At 38.1% G+C, this 19142-nt stretch overlaps 2 protein-coding genes across 2 annotated transcripts in view; both read left to right on the forward strand.

Moving 5' to 3' along the window:
• LOC124274570 (rhodopsin-like) overlaps positions 1 to 19142 on the forward strand; it is a 56620-nt gene that overhangs the window by 4563 nt on the left and 32915 nt on the right. The window lies entirely within an intron of this gene.
• The window catches only part of LOC124274132 (versican core protein-like), a 105119-nt gene continuing 89353 nt past the window's right edge, over positions 3377 to 19142 (forward strand). The window contains exon 1 of the mRNA XM_046709457.1: positions 3377 to 3489. The gene's annotated coding sequence lies outside the window, so the exon portion shown is untranslated. The remainder of the gene's footprint in view (positions 3490 to 19142) is intronic.

Raw genomic sequence — 19142 nt, forward strand, 5'->3', positions numbered from 1 at the left:
GCGACGAACGAACGCTTTAACCAAAAGGCTACTCCACCGCCCTACCGGTAATATTGTACAAGAGCAGTTATTTAGCCACAAACAGAGTGCTGGTAATATTCACCTTTCAGCAACGGTAATCCGTCTTGCCAAACTAGGGTATAATGATCATCACTCACAATGCCGGTCTCCTTGGAATATGAGATGAGATGCAAGAGTTCACTCCCCTAACATACTTATGCTATTCTCCAAATCCCTTGGCCACAATAACCCATACCTCAGTAGTACCTTCCAGAATTCTGACTAGATATAACATATCACTGCCCGTCACTGGACATGGCATATACACATTCACATTAATCGATCAAAATGAGGAGTGACACCCGAAGCACGTGTATGGGCTACGGCATGTAACCTATCGGATCGGTGTTCACAGGTAAACATGTTTGTCGTCATCCCTAATCTAGGTCCCAAACACGTTGCTGTTAACTTCAAACTGCTCATCCACTGTTTGCCGGATGAGTATATATGTAAACAAAACCGAACAGACAAAATCGCTTTCAGTTGGACAACAAGTATTATTAACAAATCAGTTAGGTAAATAATATCCCTCATTAAGCAGACAACATTTACACAGTAATTGACCTTCTTTCTAAGTGTCAAAATGAGGAATGACACCCTAAGCACGTGTATAGGGCTACTGCATGTAACCTATTGGATCTGATTTTACAGAAGAAACATTCCAACTTTAAGAAGAAGAAGAAGAAGAAGTTTATTCAGTAGTATTTGGGTAATAAGGCCTATAATACAGTTGACAGATATAATATAAATTTCACGTGATCATAAACATTTTGGTTTCATATAGATCTTATTTTGAATATTTCATTGCGGTAGATCGCTGTTAGGTGTTGTACATTACTGTGTTGTGACATGAAAATTGCCTGAGTGTTTAGTGAGTCTGTGTAGACTGATCGTAGCTTCTGTAGATATAGAGTTCTGGCTTGGTTATACTTGTCACAAACAAAAACTACGTGGTTCTCGTCTTCATTAAGGTTATAATTACAAAGTTCACAGATGGGGTTGATCCTAGTTGTATCTTTATTGGTTCTTAGCTTGTTTATCTTGAAGTTTGTTAGGGAAGCTCTAAATTTGAAGTAAACTCTTATTAGCTTTTTGTTCCTGATGTTCGTGATATATGATTCCCTTTCCAGTGAATACTTGAATGAAGCGTGGTGGGTAAGGAAACTTGAACTGTTTATCTCATGATGCCATAGTGATATATCTTTGTGGCGCCGTGTTAAACATGATAAGAAATAGTTTACATCTCCGACATCCTGTGCGATCCATACATGTGCGAATCTTATGTTGAACAATGTTTCTCGTATCAGAAGTCCAGTTTCATTTTTCCTACATCGTCGAGTAATTTAAGCATTCGGTAACACTGGTGTGCGTGCCGATCGGTTGTCATTCGTAGAGCTTTTATCCAGTAGTACTTGATGGCCTTTACTTCTGTCGTTATAAAAATCAAATGTCTTCCAGTGTCGCCAAGAATTGCCTTGCTTGAAGCAAATTTTCCAACTTTGAGAAGGCGTTTAAAGTAGTTTGTCTGAACTTGTTCAATTGAAGCTGAATACTTGCATCCCCACACTTCTGCTCCATAGAGGAGTATTGGTAAAATTTTAGTGTCGAATATCGTACATGCAGTTGAAAATGTTATTTCTTTATTTTGCTGTAGGAATCTGTTTATTGCGAGGCATACCTTACTAGCTTCCTGTGCGAGAGTGTCACATACTTTGGTCCATACCAGTCGTGATGAGAAGATAAGTCCAAGGTATTTGTAGTAGGTCACGGTTTCGATAGGCAGTCCTTCACAAGTTCATTTTTCATTCTGTGCTAGTTTTCCACCGTTTCTAAAAACTATAATCTTGGATTTATTAAAATTCAGCTGTAGTCCTGATTCTGAGCAGTAGGATTCCAGTATGTTACGCTGTCTCTGTGAGCCGATGATGGTAAACGAAAATAACGCAACGTCATCCGCAAAAAGTAGGAGCATCAAGTCTTCAATATCTTGGGTGACGAATATTTCACTTGTACACGATCTATACATAGCTGTTACAAGTTCATATATTCCAACATAGACATGTTTGTCATCATCACTAATCTACGACCCTAACTGGTTATTATTCACTACATTACTTTTTATCCACTATTTGCTGGATGAGAATGTGTGTTATAGATTTTTCTCCTAGCTAGCATTATGTATATTACTATTCCACCAGATATGATTACCAACTGGAAACTGTAACTTAAATTTCGTGTACGGAGTAATTATCCATAGAGTAACAGTCGTACACAAGGGGGATTTGTTGTGTAAAATTACAGACATGTGCATGCATCAACATGCATTAAGTGATAGTGCCATCGATATAATATTTCTAAATTAGATATAAATAACATATAACTGATAAGTGACAGACTATTTATCAGTAGGAGGGGACGGAGTGTGGTTGTTCCTCTGAACGGAAATGTATAATTGATGTCGCTACGTTCAGTTGGAATTAACCCGGAAGTAGGCTAGTGGTTAAAGCGTTCTCTCGTCACAGTGAAGACGCTGGTTCGATTTCCCACATGGGTACAATATGCGAAACCCATTCCTGGTGTCCCCTGCCGTAATCTTGCTTTAATATTGCTAAAAGTGGGGTAAAAAACATATTCACTTCAGCTGACATGTGAGTAGCGCATGAAACACCATTATTGTTTCCAGTTAAGTGAATTTCTCGTCCTAAGTGGATATGAAACGGTCGGGGCTTACTGGGTCATAAGTCACACCATAGTGCACTGATGAATCATCTTTTGTTATTGATTTTGACAGATCCGAGTCCGCGTACCAAACACAAAACAATAAATCTGTATTTGAAGAATTCACGATGGACACGCATTTGTACATGTTCAATGTTACCTGCGGATGGAGCTGAATAACGAAGCTTCTAGTCTGACTTGGATCGCTGTGGTCAGAATCAATGCCCACACTACCATCTTCATCAACAAACCCATAAACATGGATACATGATGTCACGATAACTGTGGATGTTACGAGTCGTTGGTTGATTAAGTGATACGTGGAGTCGAGGGACGTGAAGTATCTCAAAACGTTTTGATGCTTAAATCTGATTGTTTTCGCTTGAATTGTCTAAATGATAAATTCATCTAACACTCGAACACAAACATAGACGTCCAACATGTGAAACACCGGTTGGTCTTGGTACTTCCGAGAGTAGGCAAACAGTTTGCGAGCAGGTAAAAGGTTAGACAATGTTGATTCGCCACTGTTGCAGCGCATCAACGTCTATAAAGAGGAACCAGCCTCCTGTCTGCGATAATTAGTTCAGTGCTGCAGGCGAATGTCACCGCTGTGAGAGCGCTGAGGATTCTAAGATGAAACAGAATATTATCTGCTCTGATCGACCATAAACGGCGTGAGACATCACAGTATAACAAGGCGAGTTACAGGTAAGTTATGATATTCGTATTGATGCATATTTTGTTATTCAAAATAGAGAAGAACGCATGTGCTAATCACTGCCTTTATAATTTTTTTGTGCAATATTGGAAAAGAGAACTCGGACCGTAGTTTTAGAACATTGTAATTACAAAATTTTCAAATGCAACAGTGGCGATTATGTAAATTCTTGCTACTTTATATACTGTATATGTTACTGTACAATAATTCATAAACGCATGCTTATGAATAACTCGGAATGATGTATACTGAAGTGGACACAGCAGACATGTCATCTGGTTATGAATTTTGTGACATATCTTATGATCATTCTAGCATTAGTGTTAGCAAGGGAACACGTATGACTATGCCTATGTCACAAGGGATCATACTGGAAAACATCATAAGTGATAAATATTTCAATGTAAAAAACAGTCAAGGATCATTTTACAAAGGTAAATTTTCATTTAATTATTGTTGTTTAAAAGAGATCGATTTATTTGATGAATTCTGATTAATGTGTTTTGTAAATAGCTATATTGTAAAGATTGGTAGTTTAGATTAGTAACTTAGATTGTGAGTTGGCGTACCCTCAAAGGGGGTTAAATTATTGTAAAATTGTTGTCCTCCTGAGAGGGTACATACATAAGTCCCAAAACTTTCAGAGTAAAATATAAATTTACCACATTTTAAACCTAGTATTTTTGTTATTTTAACTGTTGGCCAAATTTTCCTACAATCGCCAGCGGCTGAAGGGATGGTGTAAATCTAGCCTGGGTCCATGCAGGTAGCAAAAGTAATGTAAGTCCCCATGGTTCCTAGTATGGTGATCTACCTTCAGTTGTTGGCGATCTATAGCCCGTGTTTTATACTGTATTGTCTTCTTTAATTGAAATGTTTTAACTTTGCTCGCTAGTTTTATATTCACATCTGTGATTCTCTAGTATTTGTACTGTCCATCGTCGACAGCTTTTAATCCTCCAAAATGTTTTCACTTTTTACTGTATAAATTGTTTTCGTCACGATATGGCTGAGATATTGCCGACGTGATGTAAAATATTAATTAACTCACTCACTCACTCAAACTGGAAAAAGTTCAATTTGCAACTGTAAACATTATTCCCCATTATCCCATCGTAGTATCACGTCATCGATATATCGTCATACTGAATATATGATGAGATTAGTAAAGTGGTTAGGGATTTCTGCCATGCTAAACATGAATTGGTGACAGGTCGTTTCACCACACATGCAAACTACATGTTGGCCAATCATAATGAAGGTCTGGGTTCGCTTCCACACAATGAAGCTTCGAGTTACCCGAGGTTCGAACCAAACGCAAAATTATGACAATAGAAGGAATACGCAGTGAAGTTTTTACTTCGAGACAAGCATTAACTCGACAGAACGGTGTTTGACTGCACCACTTGCATCTATGTCACCTATACCGTTTCCCATAATGTTTCCCATAAGCGTTCATGATTTCATAAATCTTGCATTTTACAACAAGTACATATTGTCGCACTAACACATTTTTCCTCATCGGTATGGACATTTTCTTGGCAAAAGCCGTATCTGTTGCGCCAGCTAAATAAGCTTTCTTGTCACATTCCTATCACTATTCTTTTTCACCTATCTGGCACTAATGTGTTATGTGGAGTACACTCTTTCCTGGAGTATACTCTTCCTGGAGTATACTCTGTCCTGTAGTATACTCTTCCTGGAGTATACTCTTTTCTGGAGTATACTCTTCCTGGAGTATACTCTGTCCTGTAGTATACTCTTCCTGGAGTATACTCTTTTCTGGAGTATACTCTTCCTGGAGTATACTTTTTCCTGGAGTATACTGTTCCTGGAGTATACTCTTTCCTGGAGTATACTGTTCCTGGAGTATACTCTTTCCTGGAGACTACTGGAGTATACTCTTTCCTGGAGTATACTCTTTCCTGGAGTATACTCTTCCTGGAGTATACTCTTACCTGGAGTATACTCTTCCTGGAGTATACTCTTTCCTGGAGTATATTTTCCTGGAGTAAACTGGAGTATACTCTTTCCTGGAGTATACTGGAGTATACTCTTACCTGGAGTATACTCTTCCTGGAGTATACTCTTTCCTGGAATATACTCTTCCTGGAGTATACTCTTTCCTGGAGTATACTCTTCCTGGAGTATACTCTTCCTGGAGTATACTCTTTCCTGGAGTATACTCTTCCTGGAGTATACTCTTCCTGGAGTATACTCTTTCCTGGAGTATACTCTTTCCTGGAGTATACTCTTTCCTGGAGTATACTCTTTCCTGGAGTATACTCTTCCTGGAGTATACTCTTTCCTGGAGTATACTCTTTCCTTTCATAACGTACTAAAGGTGGTACGTTTATCGTGAGACGCGTTTTGACTTGGTGACCGTGACCTAGGTCACACCAGAGGTCCCTGTTTTATCACAAACAATCACGAGCCGCCATTACAAGTGTTGTGGAACAGGAGGGCTGTCGTTTCCTATTCCATTGGTGACCATAGCCTTCGACTGATGTCACTGCACTCTATGCGAGCAGATTCGAGTTAGTTGATTTTTGTCAGTGCAATGCCGTACAATTAACATGACTATTTCCTGCGAACGTTCTTCTTCCCTATTTATGTCCGACTAGATGTGTTAGTACGAAGCAACAGCTGTTCAGAAAGAGTAGATTTCAACGGTACTGTTCGCCCCCTTGGTACTTAGTATCGTGATTTACCTTCCGGTAGATGCGATCTATAGCCCGATTACATTCTGTCAAGATGAGTAATAGCAATTTCTCATAAAGGCCCTAATTCCGGTTTTATACACAATTCATGATATTTTGTCTGTACACCGTCCAGGATCACAAAAGGAAGCTAACTATTTTCATTGAAGAGTTTGGATACCGGAGATGGGGAGTCTGAGTTATGTTTTCTTACAGTTGGCTTGCTCACAACAAACATGTGGCTGAATTAGCATTAGTTGAAACAAAATAAACACCCATCTTGGTCGTTGCTGCTGCCATGCTTGCACACACAATAGCAGGAACAGAAATTCATTTGACTGGAAATATCCGCTATACCCTATAAATATATATGGACATTCATGAGTAACTAACTGCAAAGATATGGTCTCTTTAATGAACGAAAACTGTTTATTTAATCGTAGATGCACAATTAATGTCGATAGTAGCTACAATTCCATCACACATAACCTCGTAATATATCATTTGTGCCAAACTCGTGAATTAAATTTACTATATTTTGAAGTTAAGTTGAAAGGTTTTAAAAACGATTACGGTTTACGGTTTAACAGCTAACTGTTTTGCTAGATCGATTTCACTGAATATAAAAGTCAACGTTAGAGGATACCCTGCCTCGACCGTCCACTGAAGCAATTTGAAATGCACAAATAAGCCGTGTAAAATATAAAACTGTGAACATGGCCTACCCATCAGTAGCACCCAGCGCTCACACAGTTTAAATTCTACATAATATAGTCAGTGTGTGTAACTGTGTGAATTAATTATTTTCATAGCTCGCCTGTGATGTGCTGAAAACGTGTAAGTGATTTATTCACAGTAGTCATCAGCTGTTTTGGAGAATGGGATGAGACTGGGTACATTATTGTAAGGTTTGTTTTTATGTTGTTTTAATGGTGGAATTAGAAAGCAACACAGAGATCAAAGTATACTTTGGCACAAGTATCTTCACAGACGTACAGGGAAGGGGATGCAAGGGTCTACTCACAATTCCATCTACATACCTGCGTTCCTAATGCGTTCCAGCCATGTATTCCATTTCCTCTATGTGACTTTAAGGACTACTTAAACCTGATTAATGAATAGGAGGTTTCAAAGAAATGAGCTCATTGGACGACCGCATCACAACGTATTCATAGAACGGTGCTTCTTTTGCGATCATTGTCAGCCGTTACGAGAATGTGTGGCAAAACATTTAGGGGTAAAACATGATTAATTTGAATGGGAATCAAAAGGATCAACAGAGAACTTGAAATATGGAGTATTTAATTTTATTTTTATAATTTTTGTGAGTTGTGATATCGTGAATGGCGCAGTCAAAATGTGACGTAACCGTTGGAAAACACGCTACACATTGATCTCGCAGTCTCATTATTTTAAGCAACTTGTACTTGACAACTACTACCTTTCAACCGGCATGGCGTATATTTAAGAAAAGGAAAAAATATATTAAAAGGCATCCTGGTGAGCTGTTTTAAAACGATTTAATTTAAAATCCGGGTTAAAAAATAGATTCAAGTAATAGAATCTTCAACACGTCGTGCTTGTGGTAAGAGTCGACAATCGGGATCATGATGTCAGGTTCAATACTTTTCTGATGCATGTCATTGAATCCAAGTTAGGAACATCAATAATTATGATGTCAATCATTTCGTCCATACTGGATGATTTACAGACCGCCGTCATATAGTTGCAACTTCACTGGGTGCGAAGTTAAACAGTGACGACCTCAATTCCAGTGCCCGTTGATATTGCAGAGTAGTTAAGATCCTAGCGAGCGTGGAACAACAGCCGTCAGGTGAGGACCATGCTTAATGTTGAATTGTGAGTTTCGAGATTGAGATGATACTGAGCGGGGATACCAATTAGAGGCAGCCTGACGTTTATGACACACGTGTCTAATGTGTTTTTGTTGTTTTTGTTTTGGAGTAATATGGCATGCCAGCAGTGTTTGACAGAGACCTACGAGCTGGTTGATCTAAATGTTTCGATGCTAGCCTGAAAATACAAATAGAGGTTTAAGTCTCCACTGGATCTTCCTGTTTGTTGCCGCACTCACTAATATTCAAGCCATGTAGCGGAGGTCTTTAATTAATCGAATCTGGACAAGTCAATCCAGTGGTCAGCATCATGAGCATCGAAATTCGTAATGACAGGTGTCTGACCACACGATCTCGTAGCCTGTTACAAGCTTTTTTTTTTCTTTTTTTTTATTTATTTCAGTTCTAAGTGTTTCGAACTGTTTCAGCAGGTGTACAGTTGATTACATTTGTCATTGTTTTTCAGAGCATATACAATGAAGAGCTCATAAAATGATGGACAAAACATCATGTTCTTACAAGCAATAATTCTGTCTACTTTGTACACATCCTTGACGTTTTTAGCAAAATAATCAATGGATAGTTCATTCTGTTAAATTCTTGAAGTATGAATATATTTTTGGGCCCACAGGATAATGTGTGTTGCTAGTAGACTAACTGAACTGTTGCAAAAGAGGATGTCTTGATCACAAATGGGAACATCACAATGAGTAGGAGTAATACAGTTTTCAAATTTTCTCCAAAATTCCTGTTCAAGATTACATTTTATGAATACATGTTGGAGGCTTTCTGGTTTAGAATGACAAAAAGAGTAAATATTTGTTTCATTTATCTTCATTGACATCAACTATTTTCTAGTATAAATCTGGGAATATGTAAAATGATTTTATTGTACTCTTTCTCTTACTCTTTGTTTCTTTGATGCTGTAAAGCTTTTGTACTTTTATATTACATTTTCACCCCATATATAGTATGACCAGAAATTATTGAGAATTTTAGGAATATGTTTAATTGGATTTCGAGTATAAACAACCTTGACCAGCTATCCAGTGCTTGGTTTCATTCAAGAGAGACAACTCAGTTAATACTTTTTCATTAGTTTGTGAAGAGTTATCCCCCTTTGTTTACTTGCTAGCAGACGACATTTTCAGTGATCCTCAGTATGGAGGATTTAGAGAAGAGGAAGTTGATTTTAGAGTATTATAACAAGGACATCAGATCAGCTAAAGTGAGTTCAAGTAGAACAGGCATCCCTTTGTCCACTGTTTATAGTGTTTTGAAAAATATTAAAAATGGATATGGCATTCAGCACCAGGGAGGCGCAGGTAGGCCCAGAAAATTGACTGTCGGTGGCAGAAGGCGGCTTGGTATTCTTGTTTCTAAAAACAAACGAAGGAGTTTAGAAAACTTAAGGCTGGATATAATTGATAGAGGAACTGTGGCTGTCTGTAAGGAGACAATTAGAGCTGAGCTGCATGCAATAGGTTCGCAGAAAAGTCGAGGAATTCCATCACCGATCGTGAAACCTGAACAAAACGAGCGAAGGTTGAACTGGTGCTTACAGCATAGAAATTTTAACTGGGAAAATGTGATTTTCGCAGATGAAAGTTCTGTGTGGCTGTTTCCTACACTGAAATTAAGGACCAAACAAACTGACAAACCTTTGTATCAGCGCCAAAAGTACAGTCCGAAATTGAACGTGTGGTGTGGCATATCTGTGTTAGGGGCAACGCCCCTCTGTGTATTTGAAGGGAATATGAACAGTGAGCGGTACACAGATATTCTCGAGGGACATTTACTTCCATCTGCTCACGTGCTATGGATTTTATTTTTTTCCAGCAGGACAACGACCCAAACCATTGTTCAAAGCATTCACAGGCCTGGTTTCAGACCCAAAGTATGACATTATTAGATTGGCCAAGCTATAGCCTTGACCTAAATCCAGTAGAAACTGTTTGGGGACTTATGAAGGAAAGTGTCAATTAGAAAAATCTGACAAATATTGCTGAAATGAAAGAAGAGGTGGTCCGAAATTGGGACAGCATGGACCACGACTTTCTTACTTCTTTGATCAGTAGTATGCCTCGCTGCATTGAAGCCTGCATTGCTGCCCATGGTGACTTGACAAAATACTAACTGTTCACCTGTCTTTAAATCTGGAGTTATGAGCTAATATTCACATTTAATTTAGTGAAAAAAATACAATCTTAAATTCTCAATAATGTCTGGTTGTACTGTATCTCTTATTGTATGAATACTTCTGTTAAACCAACCTTCAATCAAGAAATTACTATTTCTAAATTGGTTCAGCTAAGATTTTTTCTAGTTGACAAGTATTTATCTTATGTTGTTGTGTGTAATATTTACTCCAAATAGATAAAACATCATTCTAAAATGGCTTCTCAATCCTTGCATGACTGTCTACAGCCCCGATCATTAGGGAAAAAAGAGGAGAGATAGCCGTTTTGGATAACACATGAGGACGCGTTCTACATCAGTATATTTATCCACTTTATCATATTGGGCCCATGGACAAACGTATTTAGAACTTTTACAATAAACGTTTTTGAGACAGTATCGAAAGTTTTCTCGAAATTTATCAGAATCATGAGGCCTGGTTTCTTTTCCTTTTTCAGTTCATACATGATATAATACATAATCTGACATTATCACTTATGCATCTGCCTGGTATAAATCATGTCTGATCAGAATGTATCAGTATATCTAATATCTTTTTCAGTCTGTTTGCAATGCAGGCGCTTATAATTTTGTACGATATGGCTGAAATATAGCCGATATGACGTAAAATCTTAACTCACTCACTCACTATAATTTTGTAGAAGATATTCAAGAGAGAAACAGGTCGTCACAGGTCGATAATCAAGGAAAGGATAGTAACGAAAGGTGTCTGCATGCGATTGACAATGTCCGTGACCTTTTCAATAACTCAAGGGCAGCTAAATCTTAGTGTTTACACAAGATTGGAGTGGTTTCCCTAGGCATGTCATGCCGCTGCCGTAGACTCTGTCATGTCCAATGCATTTATATTTTTTTCTGGTCACATTCGTGTCTTTGAATTTGTCTTTGTTTTTAATTAAAATACAATTAGATAACGTCAAGTTTCGTTCTCATTTTTAAATATAAAATTGAGTCGGACGAGCGACGAGCTAGGGTTTTTAATCTATGCATTTTAGATATAATACAAGTATTCATCAAACAGGAAAATACACTAATCTTGCTAATGCATTTGAAATTTGTGTAAAAGGGAATACACCCTCACAATGTTTGTGTTCCAGAACATGTGTCAGTACCCTTGCTGATACTCCTAAAGCTTTTGCTGCCCGCTTACGGAATTTATTAATGGCATAAAATGGTTTGCCCCTTTCGGCTTCAGCACGGAAAAAATCGTACACTTTAATCATCAACTGTTTCACGTCAGCATTCAACTGCATTTTTCAACAGGCATGTATATCCCGTGCACGACGAGATAGGCTGTTCCGTTTCAGCGGTTTCCCCCCGCCGCGACAGATAAAAACTTTTGCGTTTTCAATGATGATAGTTTCTTAAACAACTTTTTTGATGGAGTCCGGAAAATTTTCAAATATAAGAAAGCTGTTGGGAATTAGCAAATTATAAACATGTGTACTATTTATATAGTGGCAATTTTGTACAATGATAACATTTGCAATTCATCGGTCCGTTTCTGACCCAAACGGACTGTAGGGCAATTGTATGGTGATTGTAAAGTTGATTGTAGGGCCCTAAGATTGATCTAAGATTGCTCTGTGCAAGTGCGCCCAGGGCTCCTATTATTTTTCATAACCTCAACTGTTTCAGACAACTCCTTTTATTTCAATTGGTTTGTCAAGATCATTTGCAAAGAGTGAAGGAGTGTTGATGGTGTCTAAATTCCTTGTGCTTCACAATCAATATCAGTTCCAGCATATAAGTTGTGATAGAATTTGGTTTGTTCATTGAGAATATCTTTTCCTTCAGTCAAAAGTTCCTCCTTTGAAGTAAAAGGAGAATTGATACTTTTACTTGTATAATTTCTGTTTTCCAAATGACAAAAGTAATTGGTTGGTACCCCCCCCCCCCCCTCCGCATACCATTGAATTCTTCTGCTTATTTGTATGCCTTTTCCTTCCTCTTCTTACATTATTGCAAGTTCCCTCATGTTTTTAGGTAGTTTTGCAATCTTTTTCTCATTTACACCTTGAAAGTTTTCTCTAATTTCATCCTCTAACATTTGGATTTCCTTTTCTAGTTTATTTGTTTTGTCAGTTTTTTTTTTCTTTAAATAAGATTGATTTACCTCTTACTTCCATTAGAAAACGTTTAAAGAAAATGTTCAGCAGATATGCTTAGCTTAAAGGGCAAGTTTACACGAAAATTAACCTTTTTGTCTTGCACTTTTTCATCATAAAACGTGTTTGTCAAGTAGTTTTATAGACAAAACATTATAAATATCAGAAGTAACCAATTACTTTTTTGCGTTATATCGATTCAAATTTTCCACATTTACCGAGTGTTCTATGTCCACAGTAAACACACCATGGCTTATGTCCCTTGGAAATGACGTCATTGGTACCAAACCAATAAACGAATGACGTTGTTAGACACATTTCACGTGGTGCAGGTATAGGTGTGGTTCTAGTGTCTCGATGCGCAGGCTACTGTTTTAATCCAGCTGTTGCGGAACTGACTACGAAGCCAGCTGACGGTCAGTGGCTGGCTTCGTAGTCAGTTCCGCACTGTGATGACGTTGCAGTTGTATACAAAAAACGTATACATTGTACAAACAGTGTTACAACGTAACCAAATAGTACAACATTCAACCTGAAACCTGAGTCGGTCGTCATCAATATCGTTTTTCACAAAAACTAAAGCGTTTATGCACTACACCTAGCTTGCCATCGGTGAATGTGTCGGCATTCTACGTTTGTTACTTAATTCCTACATAAATCCACTTTTCCTACCTATCGATACCATAATTATCCAAATACATCACGAAGATAAATGAAAGTGGCAGTTTTTAATTCTGTTTGAAATTCGTTTTTTCTTTGACACCATTTCTATGACGCCCATTGTAAGGCAAATATACTGAAAATTACATGCATCGTAAATCTGGTCAGTTTGGACAGATTACAAAATCCCCATTCACTGTGTTTTGCGTAATTTATATTATTGATGTCTTTATTCAAATGTCAAATTTTGCTGGGAGAATTGAATTTAAGAGGCAAAAAACCAAACAAACCAAAAATCTGGTCAGTTTGGACAGATTACAAAATCCCCATTCACTGTGTTTTGCGTAATTTATAGTATTGATGTCTTAATTCAAATGTCAAATTTTGCTGGGAGAATTGAATTTAAGAGGCAAAAAACCAAACAAACCAAAAACCCGTATCATTGTGATCAGCGGTATTTTTTTGTTGATGTTTGATCGAATCACCAATGCTCGTTCTGAAACATTGTCGATTCAACAGAGAATCGCTGTGAATGTATTTTAAAATACGCACAGGTAACGTCAAAGTGTTTTTCAGCCATATTGCAGAATGTTTATAAAATCACGTCACACGTGCTCTTACACAAATCCCAGAATTCCTCAAACAGTTCAAAATATAATGACAAATGGTCTTTGTCCCCAGTACCAAGTGTTTCAGTGAAATCTAACGAAATAAATCAGATGCCGCGCTGGGAAAGGACCACTTGTTTGAAATGTAAACAAAGTCAATCTCAGATTTCACTCTGTGTATCTGTTCGCCTACTTTTGTTGCATACACTTGCTCATTAGTTTTATACCATGCACGGGAATGGTATAGTAGCAAGCGGTAGTTAAATAAAATAGGTGTATTCCAATGATTTCCGAGATTCATCACAACATATTATACTTTCTGAAAGCGTGACGCAATGATTGACGCAAACGCACGAACACCCAAGATGGAAATTCTCCTCCCTTGGTCACAATGAAAACAAAAGGAAAATAACAACCAGCAGATTGTCAAAATGTTTCGGACTACTTACATGTCACATTTATGTATATACGTTGCTTGAAACAACGACATTTTCCGTCAAAAAATCCGTTGTACTCGTGTCAGTGAACACGCCATTTTGAGAGTGTCGCTTCCCGATAGTGATGCCATACGTACGTCAACATTGTTACACATATTTGGTATTTTCATCGAGGTGAGGTTATGAACGAAAATACACACGATCAATCTGTCCTGCTGAATACATTTTCAGTTCTTATGCTTCTTTCGTATTTTCACAAACTTTTTTCACGTGATTAATTTCAGTATTATTTTCTGTTGATTTGGGACTAGACAGGAGACCAGTCTAAAATCAAGTGGCACCAACTACGTCATTTAGGGCCGCATAATGGCATAACATATCAGCACTTATTTTGAGGGTTATACTGTCATTGTAAGAAAAATGAGTGTATAATTTCAAACAGTGATATTAAATAATTAAAATATTTCACTTTGGTTCACATAAGAATAAATGTGATTTTATCGGGTACACTTCCCCTTTAAGATTGAGATCATCACTGTTTCAAGTAGAAATATCATCCAGAGCATATTCTTCTTTTGTATTTTCCAACATTTCTTTCACTAGTTTGTTATAATCTGTATCATAAAGCAGAGAAGTATTTATTTTCCAGAATCCTTTGCCCCTTTCCTTACTGTGAATATTGGAAAATGACAATGAAATAGATGAGTGATATGACAAGCTTGGGCTGCTGAAGACTAATTCCAACCCGGATCTTCACGAGACCTTCCTAGCTTCCTTACCATGTATATGCGTTTCATCCTCAACGCGGGGGCGGTGGGGTAGCCTAAGGGTTAAAGCGTTCGCTCGTCACGCCGAAGACCCGGGTTCGAATTCCATCATGGGTACAATGCGCGAAGCCCATTTCTGGTGTCCCCCGCCGTGATGTTGCTGGAATATTGCTAAAAGCGGCGTAAAACCAAACTCAGTCAGTCAGTCAAGCATCCTCAACGCTGTAAATGAGGAGTTTTGATAGCATCAGTGATAAACAGCCAAGTTATAAATATAGCTCAAAATTAATTCAATACTAGAGTTTTACATTGAGATATCTATACGGCACATGTGAGTAGACGAACAAAGTCTTGTCATTACGTTATATAATGTCCACCACATGGGGGATGGTTACTCCTTATTGACTGGATCTGTGTTTAGTTGGGATCTGTAATAACATACTTGACATATGACTGGCGTAGACAATTGCACGGCTGTTTCAAAATATTTGTATACGGCATGACATAAATACAACAGTGTTTGGTAGTTTCAGTCGAATAAATATCAAATCAAACTAAAAATGTAGGCGAGGTGAGGTTTGGTATAACATAAGCTTCAAGAGTATTGCCACAAGACAGATACGTGAAGGCATAACGATGGAAGGCACTATTACGTAATAAGTGAAAATGACTATTTTACGAAGTGAATGAGATATTCAAGCCATGACCAAGTTGGTTTATCTGTTTGAAGCTACATGTAGTAAAAGGCGGTCTGAAATCGAAACTCTGACCATGTCCATCCAATCTCTGTGCAGAAACAACTGTATCTATTCGACCTACTAAGGTGATCCCGAAATGCAAAATCGATTCTAATAACCCTTGCCAATACAGTCAGTGAGTAATGTTGTTTTGGCTCCACTTTGACTACGTTGTGAGACTATAAAGAAAACCCGAAAAGATGAAGGAGTTTTTTAGTCGATTCTATTAAAAGAACGCAGTCACATGCTACTTGTGGTACGAGTCGACGATCGGGATGGTAGCTTTCAATCAGATGTTTCTTTTAGAATCGCCGGTGTCTTGGGTCTTCATTCACTGTGTGAAGCTGCTACGTACATACGCGCCAGTGTTATAATTATGTTCGTATGTTCGAATCCAACATCTTTGGCTTGTAAGCACGATTCGGGACTTTCGAGTTTAATGATTTTAATTTTCACCGTCCAAGTTTTACGTAATTTCCGGTGCACCAGGCTTTCAAAATGCACTAAATTGTTTCCACTGATATAAGGTTATCTCTGCAGTACCGAAACTAAGGTGAGCCATTTTGTATAAACATAGTTCAATATATAATAATAATATTAAGTTTTACCTGTAATGAATACATTTGGTCTAATATACGAATACAATACGTTTTTAGTATGTTGCAAAGTAATGGTCAAACAAACTCTTATATAAACTATGAAATAATCTGCAAATTGCAGATGGCATAAGGTAAACAAAATGATCGCTCAGTTATATTCTCCGAAGGCTGCCTGTGTTAAAAACCTTGTAAATAAAGATAGGAGTTTACATGGAAGAGCTACAAGCATGAATCAATCTTTTGGGACAGAATTTGCAATGTACAGTCAATGGCGTGAGACTGGCAAAGGACTCCCTGAAGCAATTATTAATCAGAAGGACGGAAAGCGATTCATATCTTCAACCACGTGCACAATCAGTTATTGGTGACGTTAAGGAGGCAACCAGTATATGTATCTAACAAAGCTTCGAGAGTTGTAGAGGTTTGGGCTCATGATATTGAGGGATGTTAAAAGATCCTGGAAGACCGAAAGGAAACAAATGCAGTGCATAAAAGACAATATATTACGCTGGAATACAGCGGGCAGATAACAATGTTATTATGCAGTTATTATAGAGCTGTTCACAAGAAAGCCTCGAATCTTCATTGTTTACTGAATACATTATTCTCGATACATTATTGTGTTTTTCGTAACGACCAATTGCGTAGATCGGTGCTCAAGATGAATGCTCTAGTTCAGACTCGACTGTCTGGTTACAGGCCTCCGCCATGCAACTGCAATACTGCTGAGTGCGGTATTAAAAAAACCCCAAAAAACAAACACTTTTAGAAATGATAAGCACGCACCTGGCTCTACCATTAAAATGTTGAAAAAAATTGCTGACATTTCAAACTTCACGCTAATCATAATCCCGGCAAAAATCATTAAAAAAACAAAGTCAACGTTAAGACTCCTCTCTTCAGATTGTCCAGACACAAGAACGTTTAAAGATACATCAATTATACCTGCATGCTTGAACGACACCTAGACATGACATAATTTCAATGACCAAGACCCAAGGCCGATCACTCCGGTCACTACTTCCATGGCTAAGCCTGTGATCACACTCTGTAGCAGCCCACAAACACTTACTTGTAATCATGTCATCGACTTCAGTGTCTGTCTCCTTCCTCTGGTCCAATACTTGAGGCGTCTTCAACAATACTATCAGCTGTCAACGAGAAACTAATTCCAGTGACCAAGATGGTGCATGTTATGTAAAAGTGCCCTTCCTCGAAATATGGAACTAATAAGCACACGACGTGAATGCAGTTAAGATCTACTTGAGTTCGTGTGGCCGTCTTGATGTTGGTGCAGGTTCAGATGCATGTGCAAGCATTTCGAAATGTTTGAAGCGTGTGACATAACAGTGCCCTCACACTTTCACAATACAAAGTTGTCAAATAAAAAACATATTACTATATATATATGAGAAACATGTTCAAGCAACTGCCAGGAATGATATTTATCTGATTCCTTTACAAAATGCCAAACAGCTTTGAACTATATTCCCACAGCATACGGTTGTTTGGCTTCTTCACAAATATGACGTCATCAAATTACGCCACCTTCTATATTCATAAAGAAGACAGTGTGCGTCTTCCATTTGCAAATGAATAGCACATCAAAATCGTTTCCGAATGTTTATGACACGTGTTATAGCTCGGGAAATATATTTTCTACACTCGGTCACTCATATAATATCATCTATGTACTATTTGCTTCTGAATCTAGAACTCATACACTAGGCACCACTAACAAATTTGATGTAGTTGATATGTCATCTGGGATCGCTAGAAATTTGCACCATTCCCTCCATGGTGTTACAAAATCAATAAAAAAGTTACGTAGACGAAATCCCAGGCCATCCTATCTGCCAAATAAAATCTTTGATCGGGGCACATTTATTAATTTTACAACTCATACAGCAGCAGCTGAGCCTTAATCAATAACGTAAGGAATAAATACTTTTAACCGGTAGTTCCGTGGACCGAATTGATTTCCAACACAGGTTCAATAAGTGAACACATTTCTCAGTTTTCTACGTGTTGGTTTAGTTCAGTTACTAACTCGATCTGATCTTTCCGAGCTTTTCAGCTCCCTCGGGTAAACACACTCTTTGCTCAACTCCTTTACATTCCTTGCCGATCCTCGTACGTACGTCCGTACGGCCTTCGCCGCTCCGTTTCTGGTTTTCTCATCGCTCACGAACTGCTTTCCTACGTAACTTATTTTGTTAATGCATTCACATTCTTTTTGAAGTTTTCTCTGCGCTCGCATGCACACGTTTTTCGCATCCTTCAAACTCTCCTCTGCATTCGTGTACTCACATTCGCCACTCCATACCTACTCGCCTGTGGGCCCCTGTACTCACATTCTCTGCTCAGTTCCAACTCTCCTATGTCCTCTCCTCGTTCTCTGTTCACATGTAATCACATTCCCCTTTCGCTTCAAACTCTCATCCGCGCTCACATATTCACATTCTCCGTTCTTCTCTGCTCACGTACTCACATTGCCTAACCGCTGGACAAGCCAGAAACCTTATATTGTGAGTTCTAATCCCGGATCGCTTCGCTTCTAGGGATTTTTACCAAATCGGAACACTTTTCAGAACTGAATCACGTTGGCGTTTCCTTCCTTCCTCCTGTAACTGGGCAACCAAAACTGCTCTTTGGTGTTTTGCGCCTATTCTGACATTCTTCACTTTCACGAATTGACAATTCTTCATTTCGTTCCAACAACCCTTTCTGCTCATGTACGAACATTTTCATTGACTCTGTTCCAACCATTCCTTTCAGTGAAATTATTAATTTATCACAATTATCAGACTTGGAAGTAAAAACAACATTATAAATGATTACATTGGGGAGACTGGATGATGAAGGAAAGATTACACACTTGCAAGATTTGTGTATGAAAGAATATAATGAAGGATTACATTCAGAAGATTGAATAGAATTCGACAGAATATATCACAGTCAATATTAGAAGTA

Source organism: Haliotis rubra, unplaced genomic scaffold, assembly GCF_003918875.1.
Source record: "Haliotis rubra isolate DU_JTF1 unplaced genomic scaffold, ASM391887v1 Scf104, whole genome shotgun sequence".
Lineage (NCBI taxonomy): Eukaryota > Metazoa > Mollusca > Gastropoda > Lepetellida > Haliotidae > Haliotis > Haliotis rubra.